Source organism: Rattus norvegicus, chromosome 15 (genome assembly GCF_021556685.1).
Source record: "Rattus norvegicus strain SHRSP/BbbUtx chromosome 15, alternate assembly SHRSP_T2T, whole genome shotgun sequence".
NCBI classification, from domain to species: Eukaryota; Metazoa; Chordata; class Mammalia; order Rodentia; family Muridae; genus Rattus; species Rattus norvegicus.
Window position 1 is genome coordinate 92,848,320 of NC_141548.1, and position 14,251 is coordinate 92,862,570.

General features: G+C 35.7%; 1 long non-coding RNA gene across 1 annotated transcript in view; it reads left to right on the plus strand.

The window, feature by feature from the left end:
* Window positions 1-481: 481 nt before the first annotated feature.
* The window catches only part of LOC134482009 (uncharacterized), a 57,227-nt gene continuing 43,457 nt past the window's right edge, over window positions 482-14,251 (plus strand). The window contains exon 1 of the long non-coding RNA XR_015639149.1: window positions 482-537. This is a non-coding gene — a long non-coding RNA (uncharacterized LOC134482009). The remainder of the gene's footprint in view (window positions 538-14,251) is intronic.

Here is a 14,251-nt window from a genome sequence, read left to right on the forward strand (position 1 = left end):
CTACATATACCTTACCATACCTTCCAATCAAAGACCTTTATAAATTCTTTGTTCATTATTTTTCTCTCTCTCACACACATATGCTTTTACCATTATGTATCAATATATATTATAGGCTTAGATTTTTCAAAACCTCCTTTAATCATGGTTCTTTAACTCTTCAACCTGACTTCTAGCCCAGCACCCACCAGAGGTAGGGGAAAAGAAAGGTTAAAAGAATATGAAGTTCGTGAACCTGTTTAGAAATAGTTCCTCTAGGCAATTCCAACCTTCACTGTCAGCGTCCAGTCCACTTGCAGAACACCAAATGTGATTAAGGAGCAGTGGCCCAAATCAGAAGAAAACATGGAGCTCCATTAAACCAAAGAGGTGGCAAGAAACAGCCTGAATAGCACCAGAAGTTCTCTGATGCGTTTCTCTTTGTGAAGTCACAAAAAGAGGAGATCAGCAAAGAAAGCAAGAGAAACCAATGCAGAAATGTCATCAGTGAAGCCCAGAGTTAGTAAAGCCTAAGGAAGACCAGCAGATCCTTGCATGGTAAGCCAAAGCTAGAATGTCATTCATTGTTTGTTGAGTTATATTTATAAAATTCCTAAGCACCACACGCCCTCTCAAACATCCATTCCATCAAAACTCCCCATGCCCTCTCAACAGGCAGCTACTAGAGAAACACCATGTGCCTCGTCATAGCAAAACATTCTCTCACATGTCTGCTTCAGCAAAACATCGTCTCATAAGACAATTTCTAGAAAAACAGCACATGATACACAACTGCGTCTCCAATAAACCCAGAAATCCCCATGCAATATGTAATATGCATCTCTAGCCTATTCAGCACTGAGATATTAAATTATGAAAATCCCAGAAATGGATTAAATTAGAAAAATATTATTGATATAACCCAGACTCAGAAATAAAGATAGTAAATTCTCTCATATGCATGTTTAAAGTTCTCACATATAATAGTTTTATATTTACATCTTTAAATGTTAATACCCATGTATTTAAATGTGTATACATGTATACATACTTGTATATATATTATGATTCATTCTAAAGTTTTAGACATTAGAAGATTCCATTGGATAAATGTTTTTTTATTCCCTTTTTTTTAATATTAGTCATGACTATTTTTGATTAACGAAATTAATTCAGATCTTAATGAGATTTCAGAATGACTTCTCATTGTCTGCTCAGCCATATCAAAATTCTTCTGCTCATGTAAATCCTCATTTTAAATTATCCCATGTCATAATAGAGCAAGAGTTTAGATACTTGTGTGCCTCTGAGATGACCTTTCATTCTTTTAACTTCTATGTTCATCATTATATTCTCAATTAGTCCCTTATTCATGTGAATAAGTTATAAATGCACATATGTACTCTATCTTTCTCATAAACACACACACACACACACACAAACATACACACACACGCCCCACAATATAGCTTTGGAGTATTTAAAAATGCGCCAACTACTTCATATGTCTGGGAATTTTGTCAGAAAGGTACAGTAGAAATTGTATCTGTGAAACTCATACAGAAGAAATGTAAATAACTCAGTGCTGTGACACCAGTTCCCAGCATCTGACTGCTTGGAATTGGGAAAGCGAAATGTTTAGGTGATAGATGTTGTTTCTTTCCATTCCCATCTGGATGTTCTGGCTGCATGAAGACAACATCCCTGACAATCAAATCTGATAGCCAAACAACTTCAGGTCTTAGATTTGTTTTCTAGCCCACCCACATTGAGTTAGGATGATTAGTTTGAAGAAGAAATCCCGTTAAATGTCTAGCACATCTATGCTTTGAGCTCTGAGTAATCCTTTAGGAATGATGATTTGCATTTACATCTCCCCTGTTTGAAAAACTATCTTGTTACATGGAAGACAGTTTTCCAGGAAAGATCCCCAGCTCAAGTGCCCAAAGGAATTAAGACTCTTCTATCAGATTCAATTCAGGTTGTAGCTCCACACATTATGAGGAGGAAAATAATTCCACTGCTTCTGCTCCAGAATTAAGTGATTAAAATTCTCTTTCCAGTTGTCCTAATAAAGATCTGAGAGTTTAATTAGGAGAAACATGATTACAGTGTAAATTTGAAGCCCAGCACTTTCAGTTCCCTTTTAAAAAACCTTGAATCCTGCAGTATAGAAGGAAAGAGATGTGATGCATGAAACCTAGGGAACCATAAATTGTTTAGTAAAACAAATAAACAAATAACCCCCACAACCCCCACACACATACACAAATAAAACCTCATAAAACCCTGGAGTTCAAGCTTTAGATTGTTTATAGATATTGTGTAACAAAGAATTATCAAAGTACTCATCTATGAACTGTCAAGTACAGATGGTTAGCAAAAGAAATGTTTCTATGCATAAATGTTCACATCATTGACATACAGAGGATAGGCTGTATAAACTTACAACAATATTTATTACCTAGTTAGCACAATATTTACATGTACACAAACAAGATTTGTCACAGAGACACAAATGCCTGAATTCCACATTCAACATAGTTTAAATTAATGTAAATTAACTGACACATTTAATATTATTTTGTTCATGGTCTCTTACCAAATGCCAAAAACAAAAAAAAGGAACTGAACTTCAAGCCATGTTATTTATCCTTAAAGATTAATTCAACGGTTAAATAAATTGGAATTAGTGATTTCATCTATCTGTTCTCAGGATATTGAAAATATGCAAATGGTATTCATGCTGATAGAAATAGAGCATTCAGCTATTTTTAGCCTTTCTGGCAGTCTTCCTAATTTAGCTTCAGTTCTTCAAAGAGTCATAAAAAGAAACTTCTGTCTTGATTTGTGTGGCCTGGGATATCATCTGAGGAAAGGAATTATTTGAATACTGTTCAAGCATTGCCAAATAAATTAGTAATTGGCATTTATACATATACAAAATAAATGCTTAATCCCACATCCATCTTTATAATTTATAACATTTAAGACAAGTAAATATTATGCTATATTAATCTTCTAAAACTGCATTAATTTGTATTAAGTCATTAGTCACATGTACAATATGGTTTAGGTCTGTATACCATCAACTATAAAATTGCCAAAAGTCAACATAAATTTTAGATATCTATTAAAAAATCATGATTTTTCTCTACATGTGATTGTCTCTTGTAGCTTTCATTTTTAATATAGCATATTTGATTTTAAGGTAATTCAGATATAGATTATTTCATCATTTTAATTCAATATTAGAGTATAATATATACTAGAATTTATTAATACTTTTCTTATTATTTAGTAAGTCTATAAGTTGAGCATAACAACTGCATTTGGAAGGCTTAGTTGGGGATTCTGTGGGCTCATATGTAGTCTGGGCTCAATAAGCAAGACTCTCTCCCTACTCAAAACCAGAAGCAAAAATCCCTCCAAAATAAAATCTATGCCAGCAATATCAAATGACACAAAACACAAATTTTAGTGTCTTAAAATAAGGACGTAACACCTCATATAAGTGGGCTTAGAAAAGGCACAATAGGCTAACCCAAACCTTGAAGACACATTCATCACCCAAGGCTCTCCTAAGCTTTTCACCTCTTCAGTGATCATCTTCACAGTTGGCTCACTATTCAAGACATAAACTATCTGAGTATCATTTCATTAAATATCAATGCCTACAGACTGAAGGTTATGAAGGGTTAGAGAGAAGAGTCACTGTCATCTAAAAACTATATAAGTGTCCTACATAGCCACTCATCTGTAAGTTTCCATAATAGAATCAGAGAACCTTTGTGTCGTGGAAACTTCTAGAAGTCCTTTAACAAAACATATACTTTTATAGTACAATTTCTTTGTCAACAAAAGAAAGAAAATAAATGCATATTCACAGTGTTTCCACAAGTATCACTGTGGTTAGGACAAAACGGCAACCAAAAGATTGGGAAAAGATCTTTACCAATCCTACACCAGATAGAGGCCTTATATCCAAAATATACAAAGAACTCAAGAAGTTAGACCGCAGGGAAACAAATAACCCTATTAAAAAATGGGGCTCAGAGCTAAACAAAGAATTCACAGCTGAGGAATGCCGAATGGCTGAGAAACACCTAAAGAAATGTTCAACATCTTTAGTCATAAGGGAAATGCAAATCAAAACAACCCTGAGATTTCACCTCACACCAGTGAGAATGGCTAAGATCAAAAACTCAGGTGACAGCAGATGCTGGCAAGGATGTGGAGAAAGAGGAACAGTCCTCCATTGTTGGTGGGATTGCAGACTGGTACAACCATTCTGGAAATCAGTCTGGAGGTTCCTCAGAAAATTGGACATTGAACTACATGAGGATCCAGCTATACCTCTCTTGGGCATATACCCAAAAGATGCCTCAACATATAAAAGAGACACGTGCTCCACTATGTTCATTGCAGCCTTATTTATAATAGCCAGAAACTGGAAAGAACCCAGATGCCCTTCAACAGAGGAATGGATACAGAAAATGTGGTACATCTACACAATGGAATATTAGTCAGCTATCAAAAACAACGAGTTTATGAAATTCGTAGGCAAATGGTTGGAACTGGAAAATATCATCCTGAGTGAGCTAACCCAATCACAGAAAGACATACATGGTATGCACTCATTGATAAGTGGCTATTAGCCCAAATGCTTGAATTACCCTAGATGCCTAGAACAAACGAAACTCAAGACGGATGATCAAAATGTGAATGCTTCACTCCTTCTTTAAAAGGGGAACAAGAATACCCTTGGCAGGGAAGGGAGAGGCAAAGATTAAAAGAGAGACTGAAGGAACACCTTCAGAGCCTGCCCCACATGTGGCCCATACATATACAGCCACCCAATTCGACAAGATGGATGAAGCAAAGAAGTGCAGACCGACAGGAGCTGGACGTAGATCGCTCCTGAGAGACACAGCCAGAATACAGCAAATACAGAGGCGAATGCTAGCAGCAAACCACTGAAGTGAGAATAAGTCCCCCGTTGAAGGAATCAGAGAAAGAACTGGAAGAGCTTGAAGGGGCTCGAGACCCCATATGTACAACAATGTCAAGCAACCACAGCTTCCAGGGACTAAGCCACTACCTAAAGACTATACATGGACTGACCCTGGACTCTGACCTCATAGGTAGCAATGAATATCCTAGTAAGAGCACCAGTGGAAGGGGAAGCCCTGGGTCCTGCTAAGACTGAACCCCCAGTGAACTAGACTATGGGCGGGAGGGCGGCAATGGGGGGAGGGTTGGGAGGGGGACAACCATAAGGAAGGGGAGGGGGGAGGGGGATGTTTGCCCGAAAACCGGGAAAGGGAATAACACTCGAAATGTATATAAGAAATACTCAAGTTAATAAAAAAAATAAAATAAACCGTGCATGGAGATATTTCCATGTGCAGATAAACCAGGAAAAAAAAATTAGGCAAAATGTACTATAAAGGGATATGCTTACATTTAGACAGTTTTGCTCTTAAATAAAAAAGCAAATATTATTAAAATGTTTAATAAGTTATTAGAAAACAAATTAAAGCTTCTTAAAATATTTTATAGATGACTGTATTATTCATCTTTTGTGAGATTTAACAACTTCCATAATGTGTAGATGCCATAATATAAAATACTTTATCATTTTTTTGTCATTTCTTCACATGCAGCCTAATAGAAGCACCTAGAAACTATGGGTGGCTCTTAGACAATCCATTTCACTTTAGTCACGAAGCATCTCTTTTGAAACTCTGCTATAGGAAGATTCAAATGAAAAGGGATGACCCTTCCTTGCCCAGCATTAGAAGCCAACACAAAAGGAAACAAATGGAGTTTTTAGAGGTACCTTGTCCCATAATGCATTGTCTGAGTATTGATTTTTTCCCATAATAGTATTTCACATACATTTTAGTTTCTATAGTTGTGTTTTATACGATGTCTGCTTGTGTTTTTATGTATATATATAATTACTTTGCTTTTTCTTTGACTCCTTTTCCTGTTATTGTTTCATTCTATTCTGATTTGCTATTTTTATCTTATCTTATTTTATTTTGTGGATTTTTTTTAGATGTCTATTTATTCTCTAATTATAAAGAGTAAGAAAATGTTGAAATTTGAATGAATGAGTAGGTGGGGAGGAGTTGGAGGAGTGGAAGCCATAATCAGGATGTATCCAAAAAGATCTATTTTTCAAACCAAATTATCTAAATGAAGAAAGAGAAAGCAGATTAAACAATTGTCAACAGAGAAGTCGCAAATGGCTGAGAAACACTTAAAGCCATGTTCAAGATTCCGAACCATTAGGGAAATGCAAATCAAAACTAATTTGAGATTCTATCTTATACCTGTCAAAATGGATAATATCAAAAACACATGTGACAGCTCTTTCTGGTACAGAAGTGAAGCTAGGGGAACATCCCTCCATTGCTGATGGGAGTACAAACAAGTACAGCTACTTTGCTAATTAATATGACAGTTCCTCAGAGAATTGGGAATCGATCTACTTCAAGACCCAGGGACATGCACAAAGAACGCTCCACCCCACCACAAGGACACTTGCTCAACTCTCTTCATAGAAGCTTTATTCATATTTCAGAAACTGGAGACAATTTAGATGCCATTTACGCAAAGAGTGGATAAAGAAAATGTTGTACATTTATACAATGAATTATTGTTCACCTTTTGAAAGCAATGACATTGTGAAATTTACTGGCAAATAGAATTAGAAAAGATCTCCCTGAATGAGGTAACCCAGACCCAGAAAGACAAACATGATTTGTCCTTCCTTATAAGAATATATTAGCTGTAAAATACAGGTTAATCATGCTACAGTGAACAGTCGCAAAGAAGCTAAGTAACAAGGAGTGCTTAAGGGAATTGCATGGATCTCTCTGGGAAGGAAAATCGGAATAGATTTTGCGTGTGCTCTGAGGGTTCAGAGTGAGCCATCTTCTATGACCAGACGTGAATGGTATAGCAACGACAACTCAACTACAATACCTTCGACCTACAATTTGTCTTCCCTGTAATATACGCTGGAGTAATGGTGGCACAGAAATTATGGGAGTGGTCAACCAATGAATTCTGAAAAGATTTTCATACAGAGATTAAAATATCCCAATTTAAGATGTGGATAATTTTTAATATCCAGTCAAATGTAAAGAAGGCATAGCATCTAGAAATATTAAAATATTACAATTTATCTATCACTTCATTATTTTAGATTTGTACTTCACGAACTTTACCTCAAAGAACCTGATAGCGTTTATTTTTCTTAAAACATAATATTATAAAATGTGCTGAGTATATCTTCAAAGTTAACCTTATTTATTAGTTTCAAAAGGAAACATAAAATCTCCTAAGGATATAAAGGGTTTTTATGATCATAATGTGAACATGTTTAGCTTGCCCTGGGCAAGTGTTTGGTTCAGTTTTGTTCTACTTCAGTTTATCAACTTACACTGGAATATAGGTGATAGGAAAATCCAGCATTTGGCCTGCATACACATCTCCAACTGTGTCCCTGTTTAATCTGTACATAACCAAGATGAATCAATAAATAGGAGGATTCTCAGAATGAGTTGTAGAGAAGCTGAACTTAAAATCTTTTCTTACATTAAAAGATAATTTATGCTATACCTAGGGAAATACTCCTTGGTGCCTTTTTTCTTGCTTTAATAAAATGTGTAAATAAACTTAAATCTGAAACAATTTATGATAACTGGGGATTTTGTGGAACACCAAAAATGGCTTTATTAATGGACTAACATTACTCAGATTGAGCTAAATGTTAGCCTTCGAAGAGGCCAGATGCATTATTCTAAATATTTCAGGCTTATTAATGAAGAACATTTATACAAAGGGTCTTCAAGCTAGATTTGGCAGCTAAATAGCATGACAACCATAAAATATGCAGACTTAATCATAGGTTTTTAAATCACCAATTTTTTTCTTACTTTAGTGTATAAAAACATAATGGAGGAAAAACATAAGTAAATATATATTTTCATTTCCATTTTTATTAATCATTCTATTCATTTACATCTCAAATGATCTACCACTTCCCTGTTACCCCTCCACAAACCCCCATGCTACATTCTTCCCTTCTTTTTTTCCCCAAGCTCTTCCCTTCTTTTGGAACTCTGAGAGCGCTCCTCAACCCACCCAACCTCTCCTGCCCCACTAATCCAGAATCCCCGTACTCTGGGGCATCAAACCATCCTAGGACCAAGTGTGTCCCCTCCCATTGCTGTCAGGCAAGGGCATCCTCTGCTATTTATTTATCTGGAGCCAGGAATCCCTCCACATATATTCTTGGTTGGTGGTCTAGGCTCTGAGAACACTGAGTATTTTTAAAAGGCAAATGCCAGAAGATTTTTAAGAGCATAGTTAACTCAATGAAAATATGAAGAATCTTACATTTTTAAACTGAGGAAATACCTTACATTTACTTTAAAATGTTAATGGATACAAGGCATAATATATATCACACACATCTTTCATGAGATACTGGCTTGAAATGTCTCTTTACCAATATTTGGATCACGTTTATTAAGCCTTACTTAAACAGCACTTAAATAATAAATATAACCCTTAATGACATTTCTAAGTTTTTCAGCTATTAATTTTCATTACAGCTTTCAACTTTGGCACATCGGAAGTCATCTACTGCTATAAAGTAATATTTTAAGCATTGTGTGTTTGTTAGAATTTATTCTAAACAGACACCAGACTTTTCAGGCAGAAATTCAAATATGTAAGACCCATCATTACAACATCAATCCAATACTATATTTCGAGCCTACATTTCACTGTAGTCCAGATTGGTGTGGAATTTATGAAAGCCTTCTTGTCTCAGTCTAACAAGTACTAGGAATAAAGATAGAAAACACCAGGGATAACATACAATATATTCAATTTTTGTTCGATTGTAGTTGGGTTTTCCTTTTGCATTTACTGAAAAAGAATTGAGTTTGTAATTTAATTAATTTTTCTGTTCTCTTTCCTGCCTCCAAACCTTCCCTGTTCTCCTTCTAATTCATGGTCTCTTTCTTCAATAATTATTTATATATGTATTTCTGTATGAATATGTATTTCTCAATATAACATGTTGAGAGTATAGTGTTACCTTCCTCTATGTTTTCATTTTCAGTACTGTGCAAACAATTTGTGTGTTCTTTCCTGGGGAGGACCAGTTCTCTTGCTCCCTACCCTCTTCAGTTGTTTATACTTCTGGGTAGAGTTGTGGCCTCATGAGCTTTGCCTCAATCTCTTTTACAAGTTCATTGGTGTCAACTTTGTTGTAGTCATATGTGAACAGTCATGTTGACGAGACTTTATAGGCATATTTTCTGGTATCTGTTGATTTGTTTGGTTTGCTTTTGAGAAGACCTCAAGTATTGCAGGCAGGCCTTGAACTCGTTTTGTAAACAAGAAAATCATTAAAATTCTGATTCTATTCCCGTTAACTTGTGCGATATTATTTTAGATACCCTCATCCATATTTTATTTATTTGGTACTAGAATTAAACCCAGAACTTCAATCATAATAGGCAGCTACTTTATCAGCTGAATCTACAGCCACAGCTTGCACAGTCTGATTTTAGAGCTAAGTCCTTAATTAAGGAGACTTTGCTCTTAAATCTCGAGCACATAGAAATGTGTTGCTGTAGTGTGGCTGTCTGTTACAAGGAATATTTTAGATTTTCTTTAGCCTATGAATGTACAAGTTAATTCCTTTTCTGGTTTTCTAAAATCTTGATTAGTCTAAATAATAAGGTTGTAAACATAACAACTAGAATGTTATCATTCTGAATTTCAGTAGTGAAAGTAATTATCACAGCTGCAGAGATGCCTCCACAGTTAAGAGCACTGACCTCTCTTCCACAGGTCTTCAGTTCAATTCTCAGCAACCATATGGTGGCTCACAACCATCTGTAACGGGATCAGATGATGCCTTCTTACCATGTGTCTGAAGACAGCTGCAGTGTGCTCCTATACATAAAATAGATAAATAAATAAAATCTTTAAAAATATAGACATCACTGTGGGGAAAAAGAATACATATGGTAGTTCAGGTTTTCAGAAGGTAGAATTCTTCCTGATACTCCCTAAATTCTGACAAAGCAATGTTATGACTCTAGTTTTGTCTTGTTTTCCTGAAATAACATACATTAGTGAATAAAAAGACACTAGGGGATGAGCTTAAACTCAGCTGATTGCTCCATTGTTCACTTAGGTGGGTTTTTAGGTAAAAAATGAATAAATAGGATATTCAGCATCAAGTAATTTAAATATATATTGATATTGGTTTTGTTTTGTCTAACATACATGGGAGTCAATGTTGTCTCAGGTATAATAAAATCTGAAAATTTCTCTGCTCATTCCAAGATCAAATGATCAACTCTTATCTGATGTTTCTCGTGAGTCACTCTGTCAAAATGAGATGTCTATGCACATAAAACCTGGATATAAGGATGCTTTTATGATTATGTCAGTTGTGTTTTGGCCACATTTACATTTGATTCAGAGAAATTTCTCCTTAGATATGCAAATGAATTCGGTTCACCAAATCTTTGATACCTCGCTTTTTAATTCTTGCATGAATCAGTGGTTTTCATTACGATTTTATCAGGTAAAAATATTGGACACATTCAGAAAACATTACCTGAAAGGAGTAAGTGAAAATAATCAGTCCAGCCATTTCATCTCAGGGTCCCACTGGCAGAAGTCTTTACCCATGAGTGATGTCAAACAATTGGAAAAGTGGTAAAGAACTTCCTTGGCAGGTAGTCATTCAGGATTAATTTTGAAATATCAGAGTGATTAGATAAAGCATTAATCTCTGTAAAGGTAATGGAATATCAAGGAAACCTTCCAAATCCAGCTGCAATAGAAGACTTCTTTACTTCTCTCATACCAAAAAATGGAGCCAATTATTTTATCTCCCTGTAGCATACTATATGTGAATTCACTTTTCTCTCTGCTTATGAGCCACAGGAAGATTGATAGCTATCCAGAAATAAAATTCCTTATGCCTGTACTTTCAGCCAATAAGCACGGCTGTTATTTATTCAAAATCAGTTCTCTTTGTCTGCTATGTTCATGTGCTTTGGGGCACAATGATCCAAAGTTTACTGGCATTAATTTGGCCATTATCCAATTACTATTTTCAAGGAACAAATAAAGAACTAATACTTGGCATTTCACCCTGACTTTTTTTCTTTTAAAAAAGGATAATAAAAATAGTAAATGTTTCAATTTTACTTATCAATTGCTATTTGAATATCCAAGTATTTTGATGCAATATCTTATAGTACTTTGCAAAATTTAATCTTGGTATTGTTTTTATTGAACATTACCTCTTTTTGTAGTTTTCAGACAATTTTTTTTATTGAGTGGCTGTAACTTTTGACAAATTCTGTACCAAAATATGAATTAGTAGGCATAAATATTGTTAACACCTGATGATATAGCATTGTAATATTTGGAATCTATTTAGTTGTAGCAATGTCACAAGATATAATAAGAGTTAGTTTGATATGGGAGAGAAAGATGTTAATGGTAATGCTGATAAACTATAATCATCAAATAAATAAAGGCAAAATGCTAAATACATAGACTATATCTGATCTCTCAATTTAAATGATGATTTTTAGCATTAGAAACTGCTATAGCAGAAAAAAAAAAAGAAACTGCTATAGTGCTACCTCATACTGTGTTCTAGATAGCAAAGCCACCCTCAATGGAATAAAATGTCAAGTTTCTTATAGCTAGTATACAAAAGACGTAATTCCTGTTACTTATATTTAAAATCATGCCTTTCATGTGTTTATAAAACATGTGTTAATTTTGTTGAGCCAAGAATTGCACTAAACTATTATGTCATTTATTTTTCAAAGCTGTCTACCTGACCCATTATCTCTTTGCTGTTCTGGCTTCTTTTACTCACAAACTTAAACCTTGTTTATTCCTCATCTGGCACACTGAGTTTATGGGGAAGACTAGAATATATAGCTTACAGATGGTCTTGGAGATTGCATTTCTTCTACTAATATATTCTTGGATCTGATTCATTTTCAGATATCACTACATAAAACTATGTTCCCCCTAGATGTATTTGTTTATATGGTTATCATGCTCAATTTTAAGTCCTGTTATACAGGGCCCATACTGAATACTATATACCCCACTACAGTTACATATACATCTTGGATTTAAATCTGTTTCATTGTCTTATTCACATTAAGTGAAATACCAAAGAAATATGAAATGTTAGTGATTATTTTCTTCTCTGTATATTGTCAAGGATAGGAATTTGACATAAGAAAATTATCTGTAAATTATACTCAATGCAGAAAAGGTTTTTTTGGAAGAATTGTGGCTGGACTCTTCATTTGCAATCAAAATTATGCTATTAATATTGAATTTAAATATGTGAAGTAACTGGATTGTAGCATAATCAATCTAATCTTGCCCCAGAACATCTTATGAATAAATGAGACTCAGACTATGGCTATTTTAGTTGGCTTTTACAATCCCTGGGGAGGGGAGCCCTAGTCTACTCTTCTAACTACTGGCCTGGCTACCTCCCCAGTCTCATACCCCAGATACTAGCTGCTTCTCCTGGCCATGTATTCATGATCCATTTCCCCTCATGGTGGTTGCTTCCTCCTCTCCTTTCATTCTCTTCCTTCTCCCCTCTCTTCTCCACCCTGAACCAGGTAATTCAGAACCTACCTACCTCTAACCCCTCCAGTAATTGGCCATAACTAATTTATTTAATCTATAATTATAAAACAAGGAACAAAGTTCACCCACCAAAATCTTTTAAATCTGACAATTCTCTAATAAGGTACAAATTTTAACATTACAACAATTCCCCATTTTTGTCTAAAGAAAAAGGCTCATTCTCTTATAATAATAACCAACATACCTAAAACTGAATTATGAAATAATTTTTATTAATTATTTTATTTACATTTTGAATGTTGTCCTCTTTCCTAGTATCACCTCAAAAAACCCTCTTTGCCACCCCTTCCTCTTTGCCTTTAATTGTGTTCTCCCTCACCCTCCCACATCCATGTCATTTCTCTAGCACCTCCTTTAATGGGAAAATAAGCCAGTAAGTGACCAAGCAAGCACCTTCCCTCCCATTGATGCCAGACAAGGTCATCCTCTGCTATTTATGTAGCATGAACCATGGACCCACTCATATATACCATTTGGTTTTTGGTTTAGCCCCTAGGAGCCTTGAGAGGTCCAGTTGCCTAGTTGATATTGGTGTTCTTCCTATGGGGTTTGCAATCCCCTTCAATTCTTTTGGTCTTTCCCCTAACTCATCCACTGTGGTCCCAAGGCTCTGTCCAATGGTTGATTGTGAGTGTCTGTATCTGTCTTAGGCAGATGCAGGCAGAGACTCTCAGCAGACAACTGTATTAGGCTTTGTTCTGCAAGCACTTCTATAGCGTTGGGGTTTGCTGTCTGCAGACAGGACGGATCCCAAGGTGAGGCAGTCTCTGGATGGCCATTACTTTAATCTCTGCTCCACTTTTTGTCCTTGTCTTTCCTTTAGGAGGAACAATTCTGGGTTAAATATTTGACATGGACCACATTTTCTGTATCCGTTCATCTCATTGTAAGATTGTTTACAGCTTCTGGCTATCACAAACAAGGCCTCTATAAACATAGTCAAACATGTGCCCCTCTGGCATGGTAGGGCAATTTGGGGGTATATTTCCAAGATTAGTATTGCTGGATCTTCAGGTAGATCTATTTCCACTTTTCTGAGGAACCTCCAGATTGATTTTTAGAGTGGTTTAACCAGTTTGCAATCCTACCACTAAAGGAGTGTTCCTCATTCTCCACATTCTCACCAACATGTGTTGTCACTTGAGATTTTGATCTTAGCCATTCTGATTGGTATAAGGTGGAATCTTGGGGTAGCTTCACACAATGGAATACTACTCATCTATTAAGAACTAGGACATCCTGAGTTTTGCAGGCAAATGGATGGAAGTAGAAAATATCATACTTAGTGACGTAACTCAGACCCAAAAGGCCATGCATGGCATGCACTCACTAATAGATATTACCCAAAGAAAAAAGTACAGAGTACCCAAGATACAGTCCACAGAACTCAAAAAGTTCAGCAAGCTGAAGGGCCCAAGTGAGGACACCTCAAGGGAGAAGAGAGGGACCTGGGAGGGAAAGGGGATGGAGTAGGAGGGGGACAAAGAGGGAAACATGATCTGGTATTGGGTAGGGGAAAAGGACT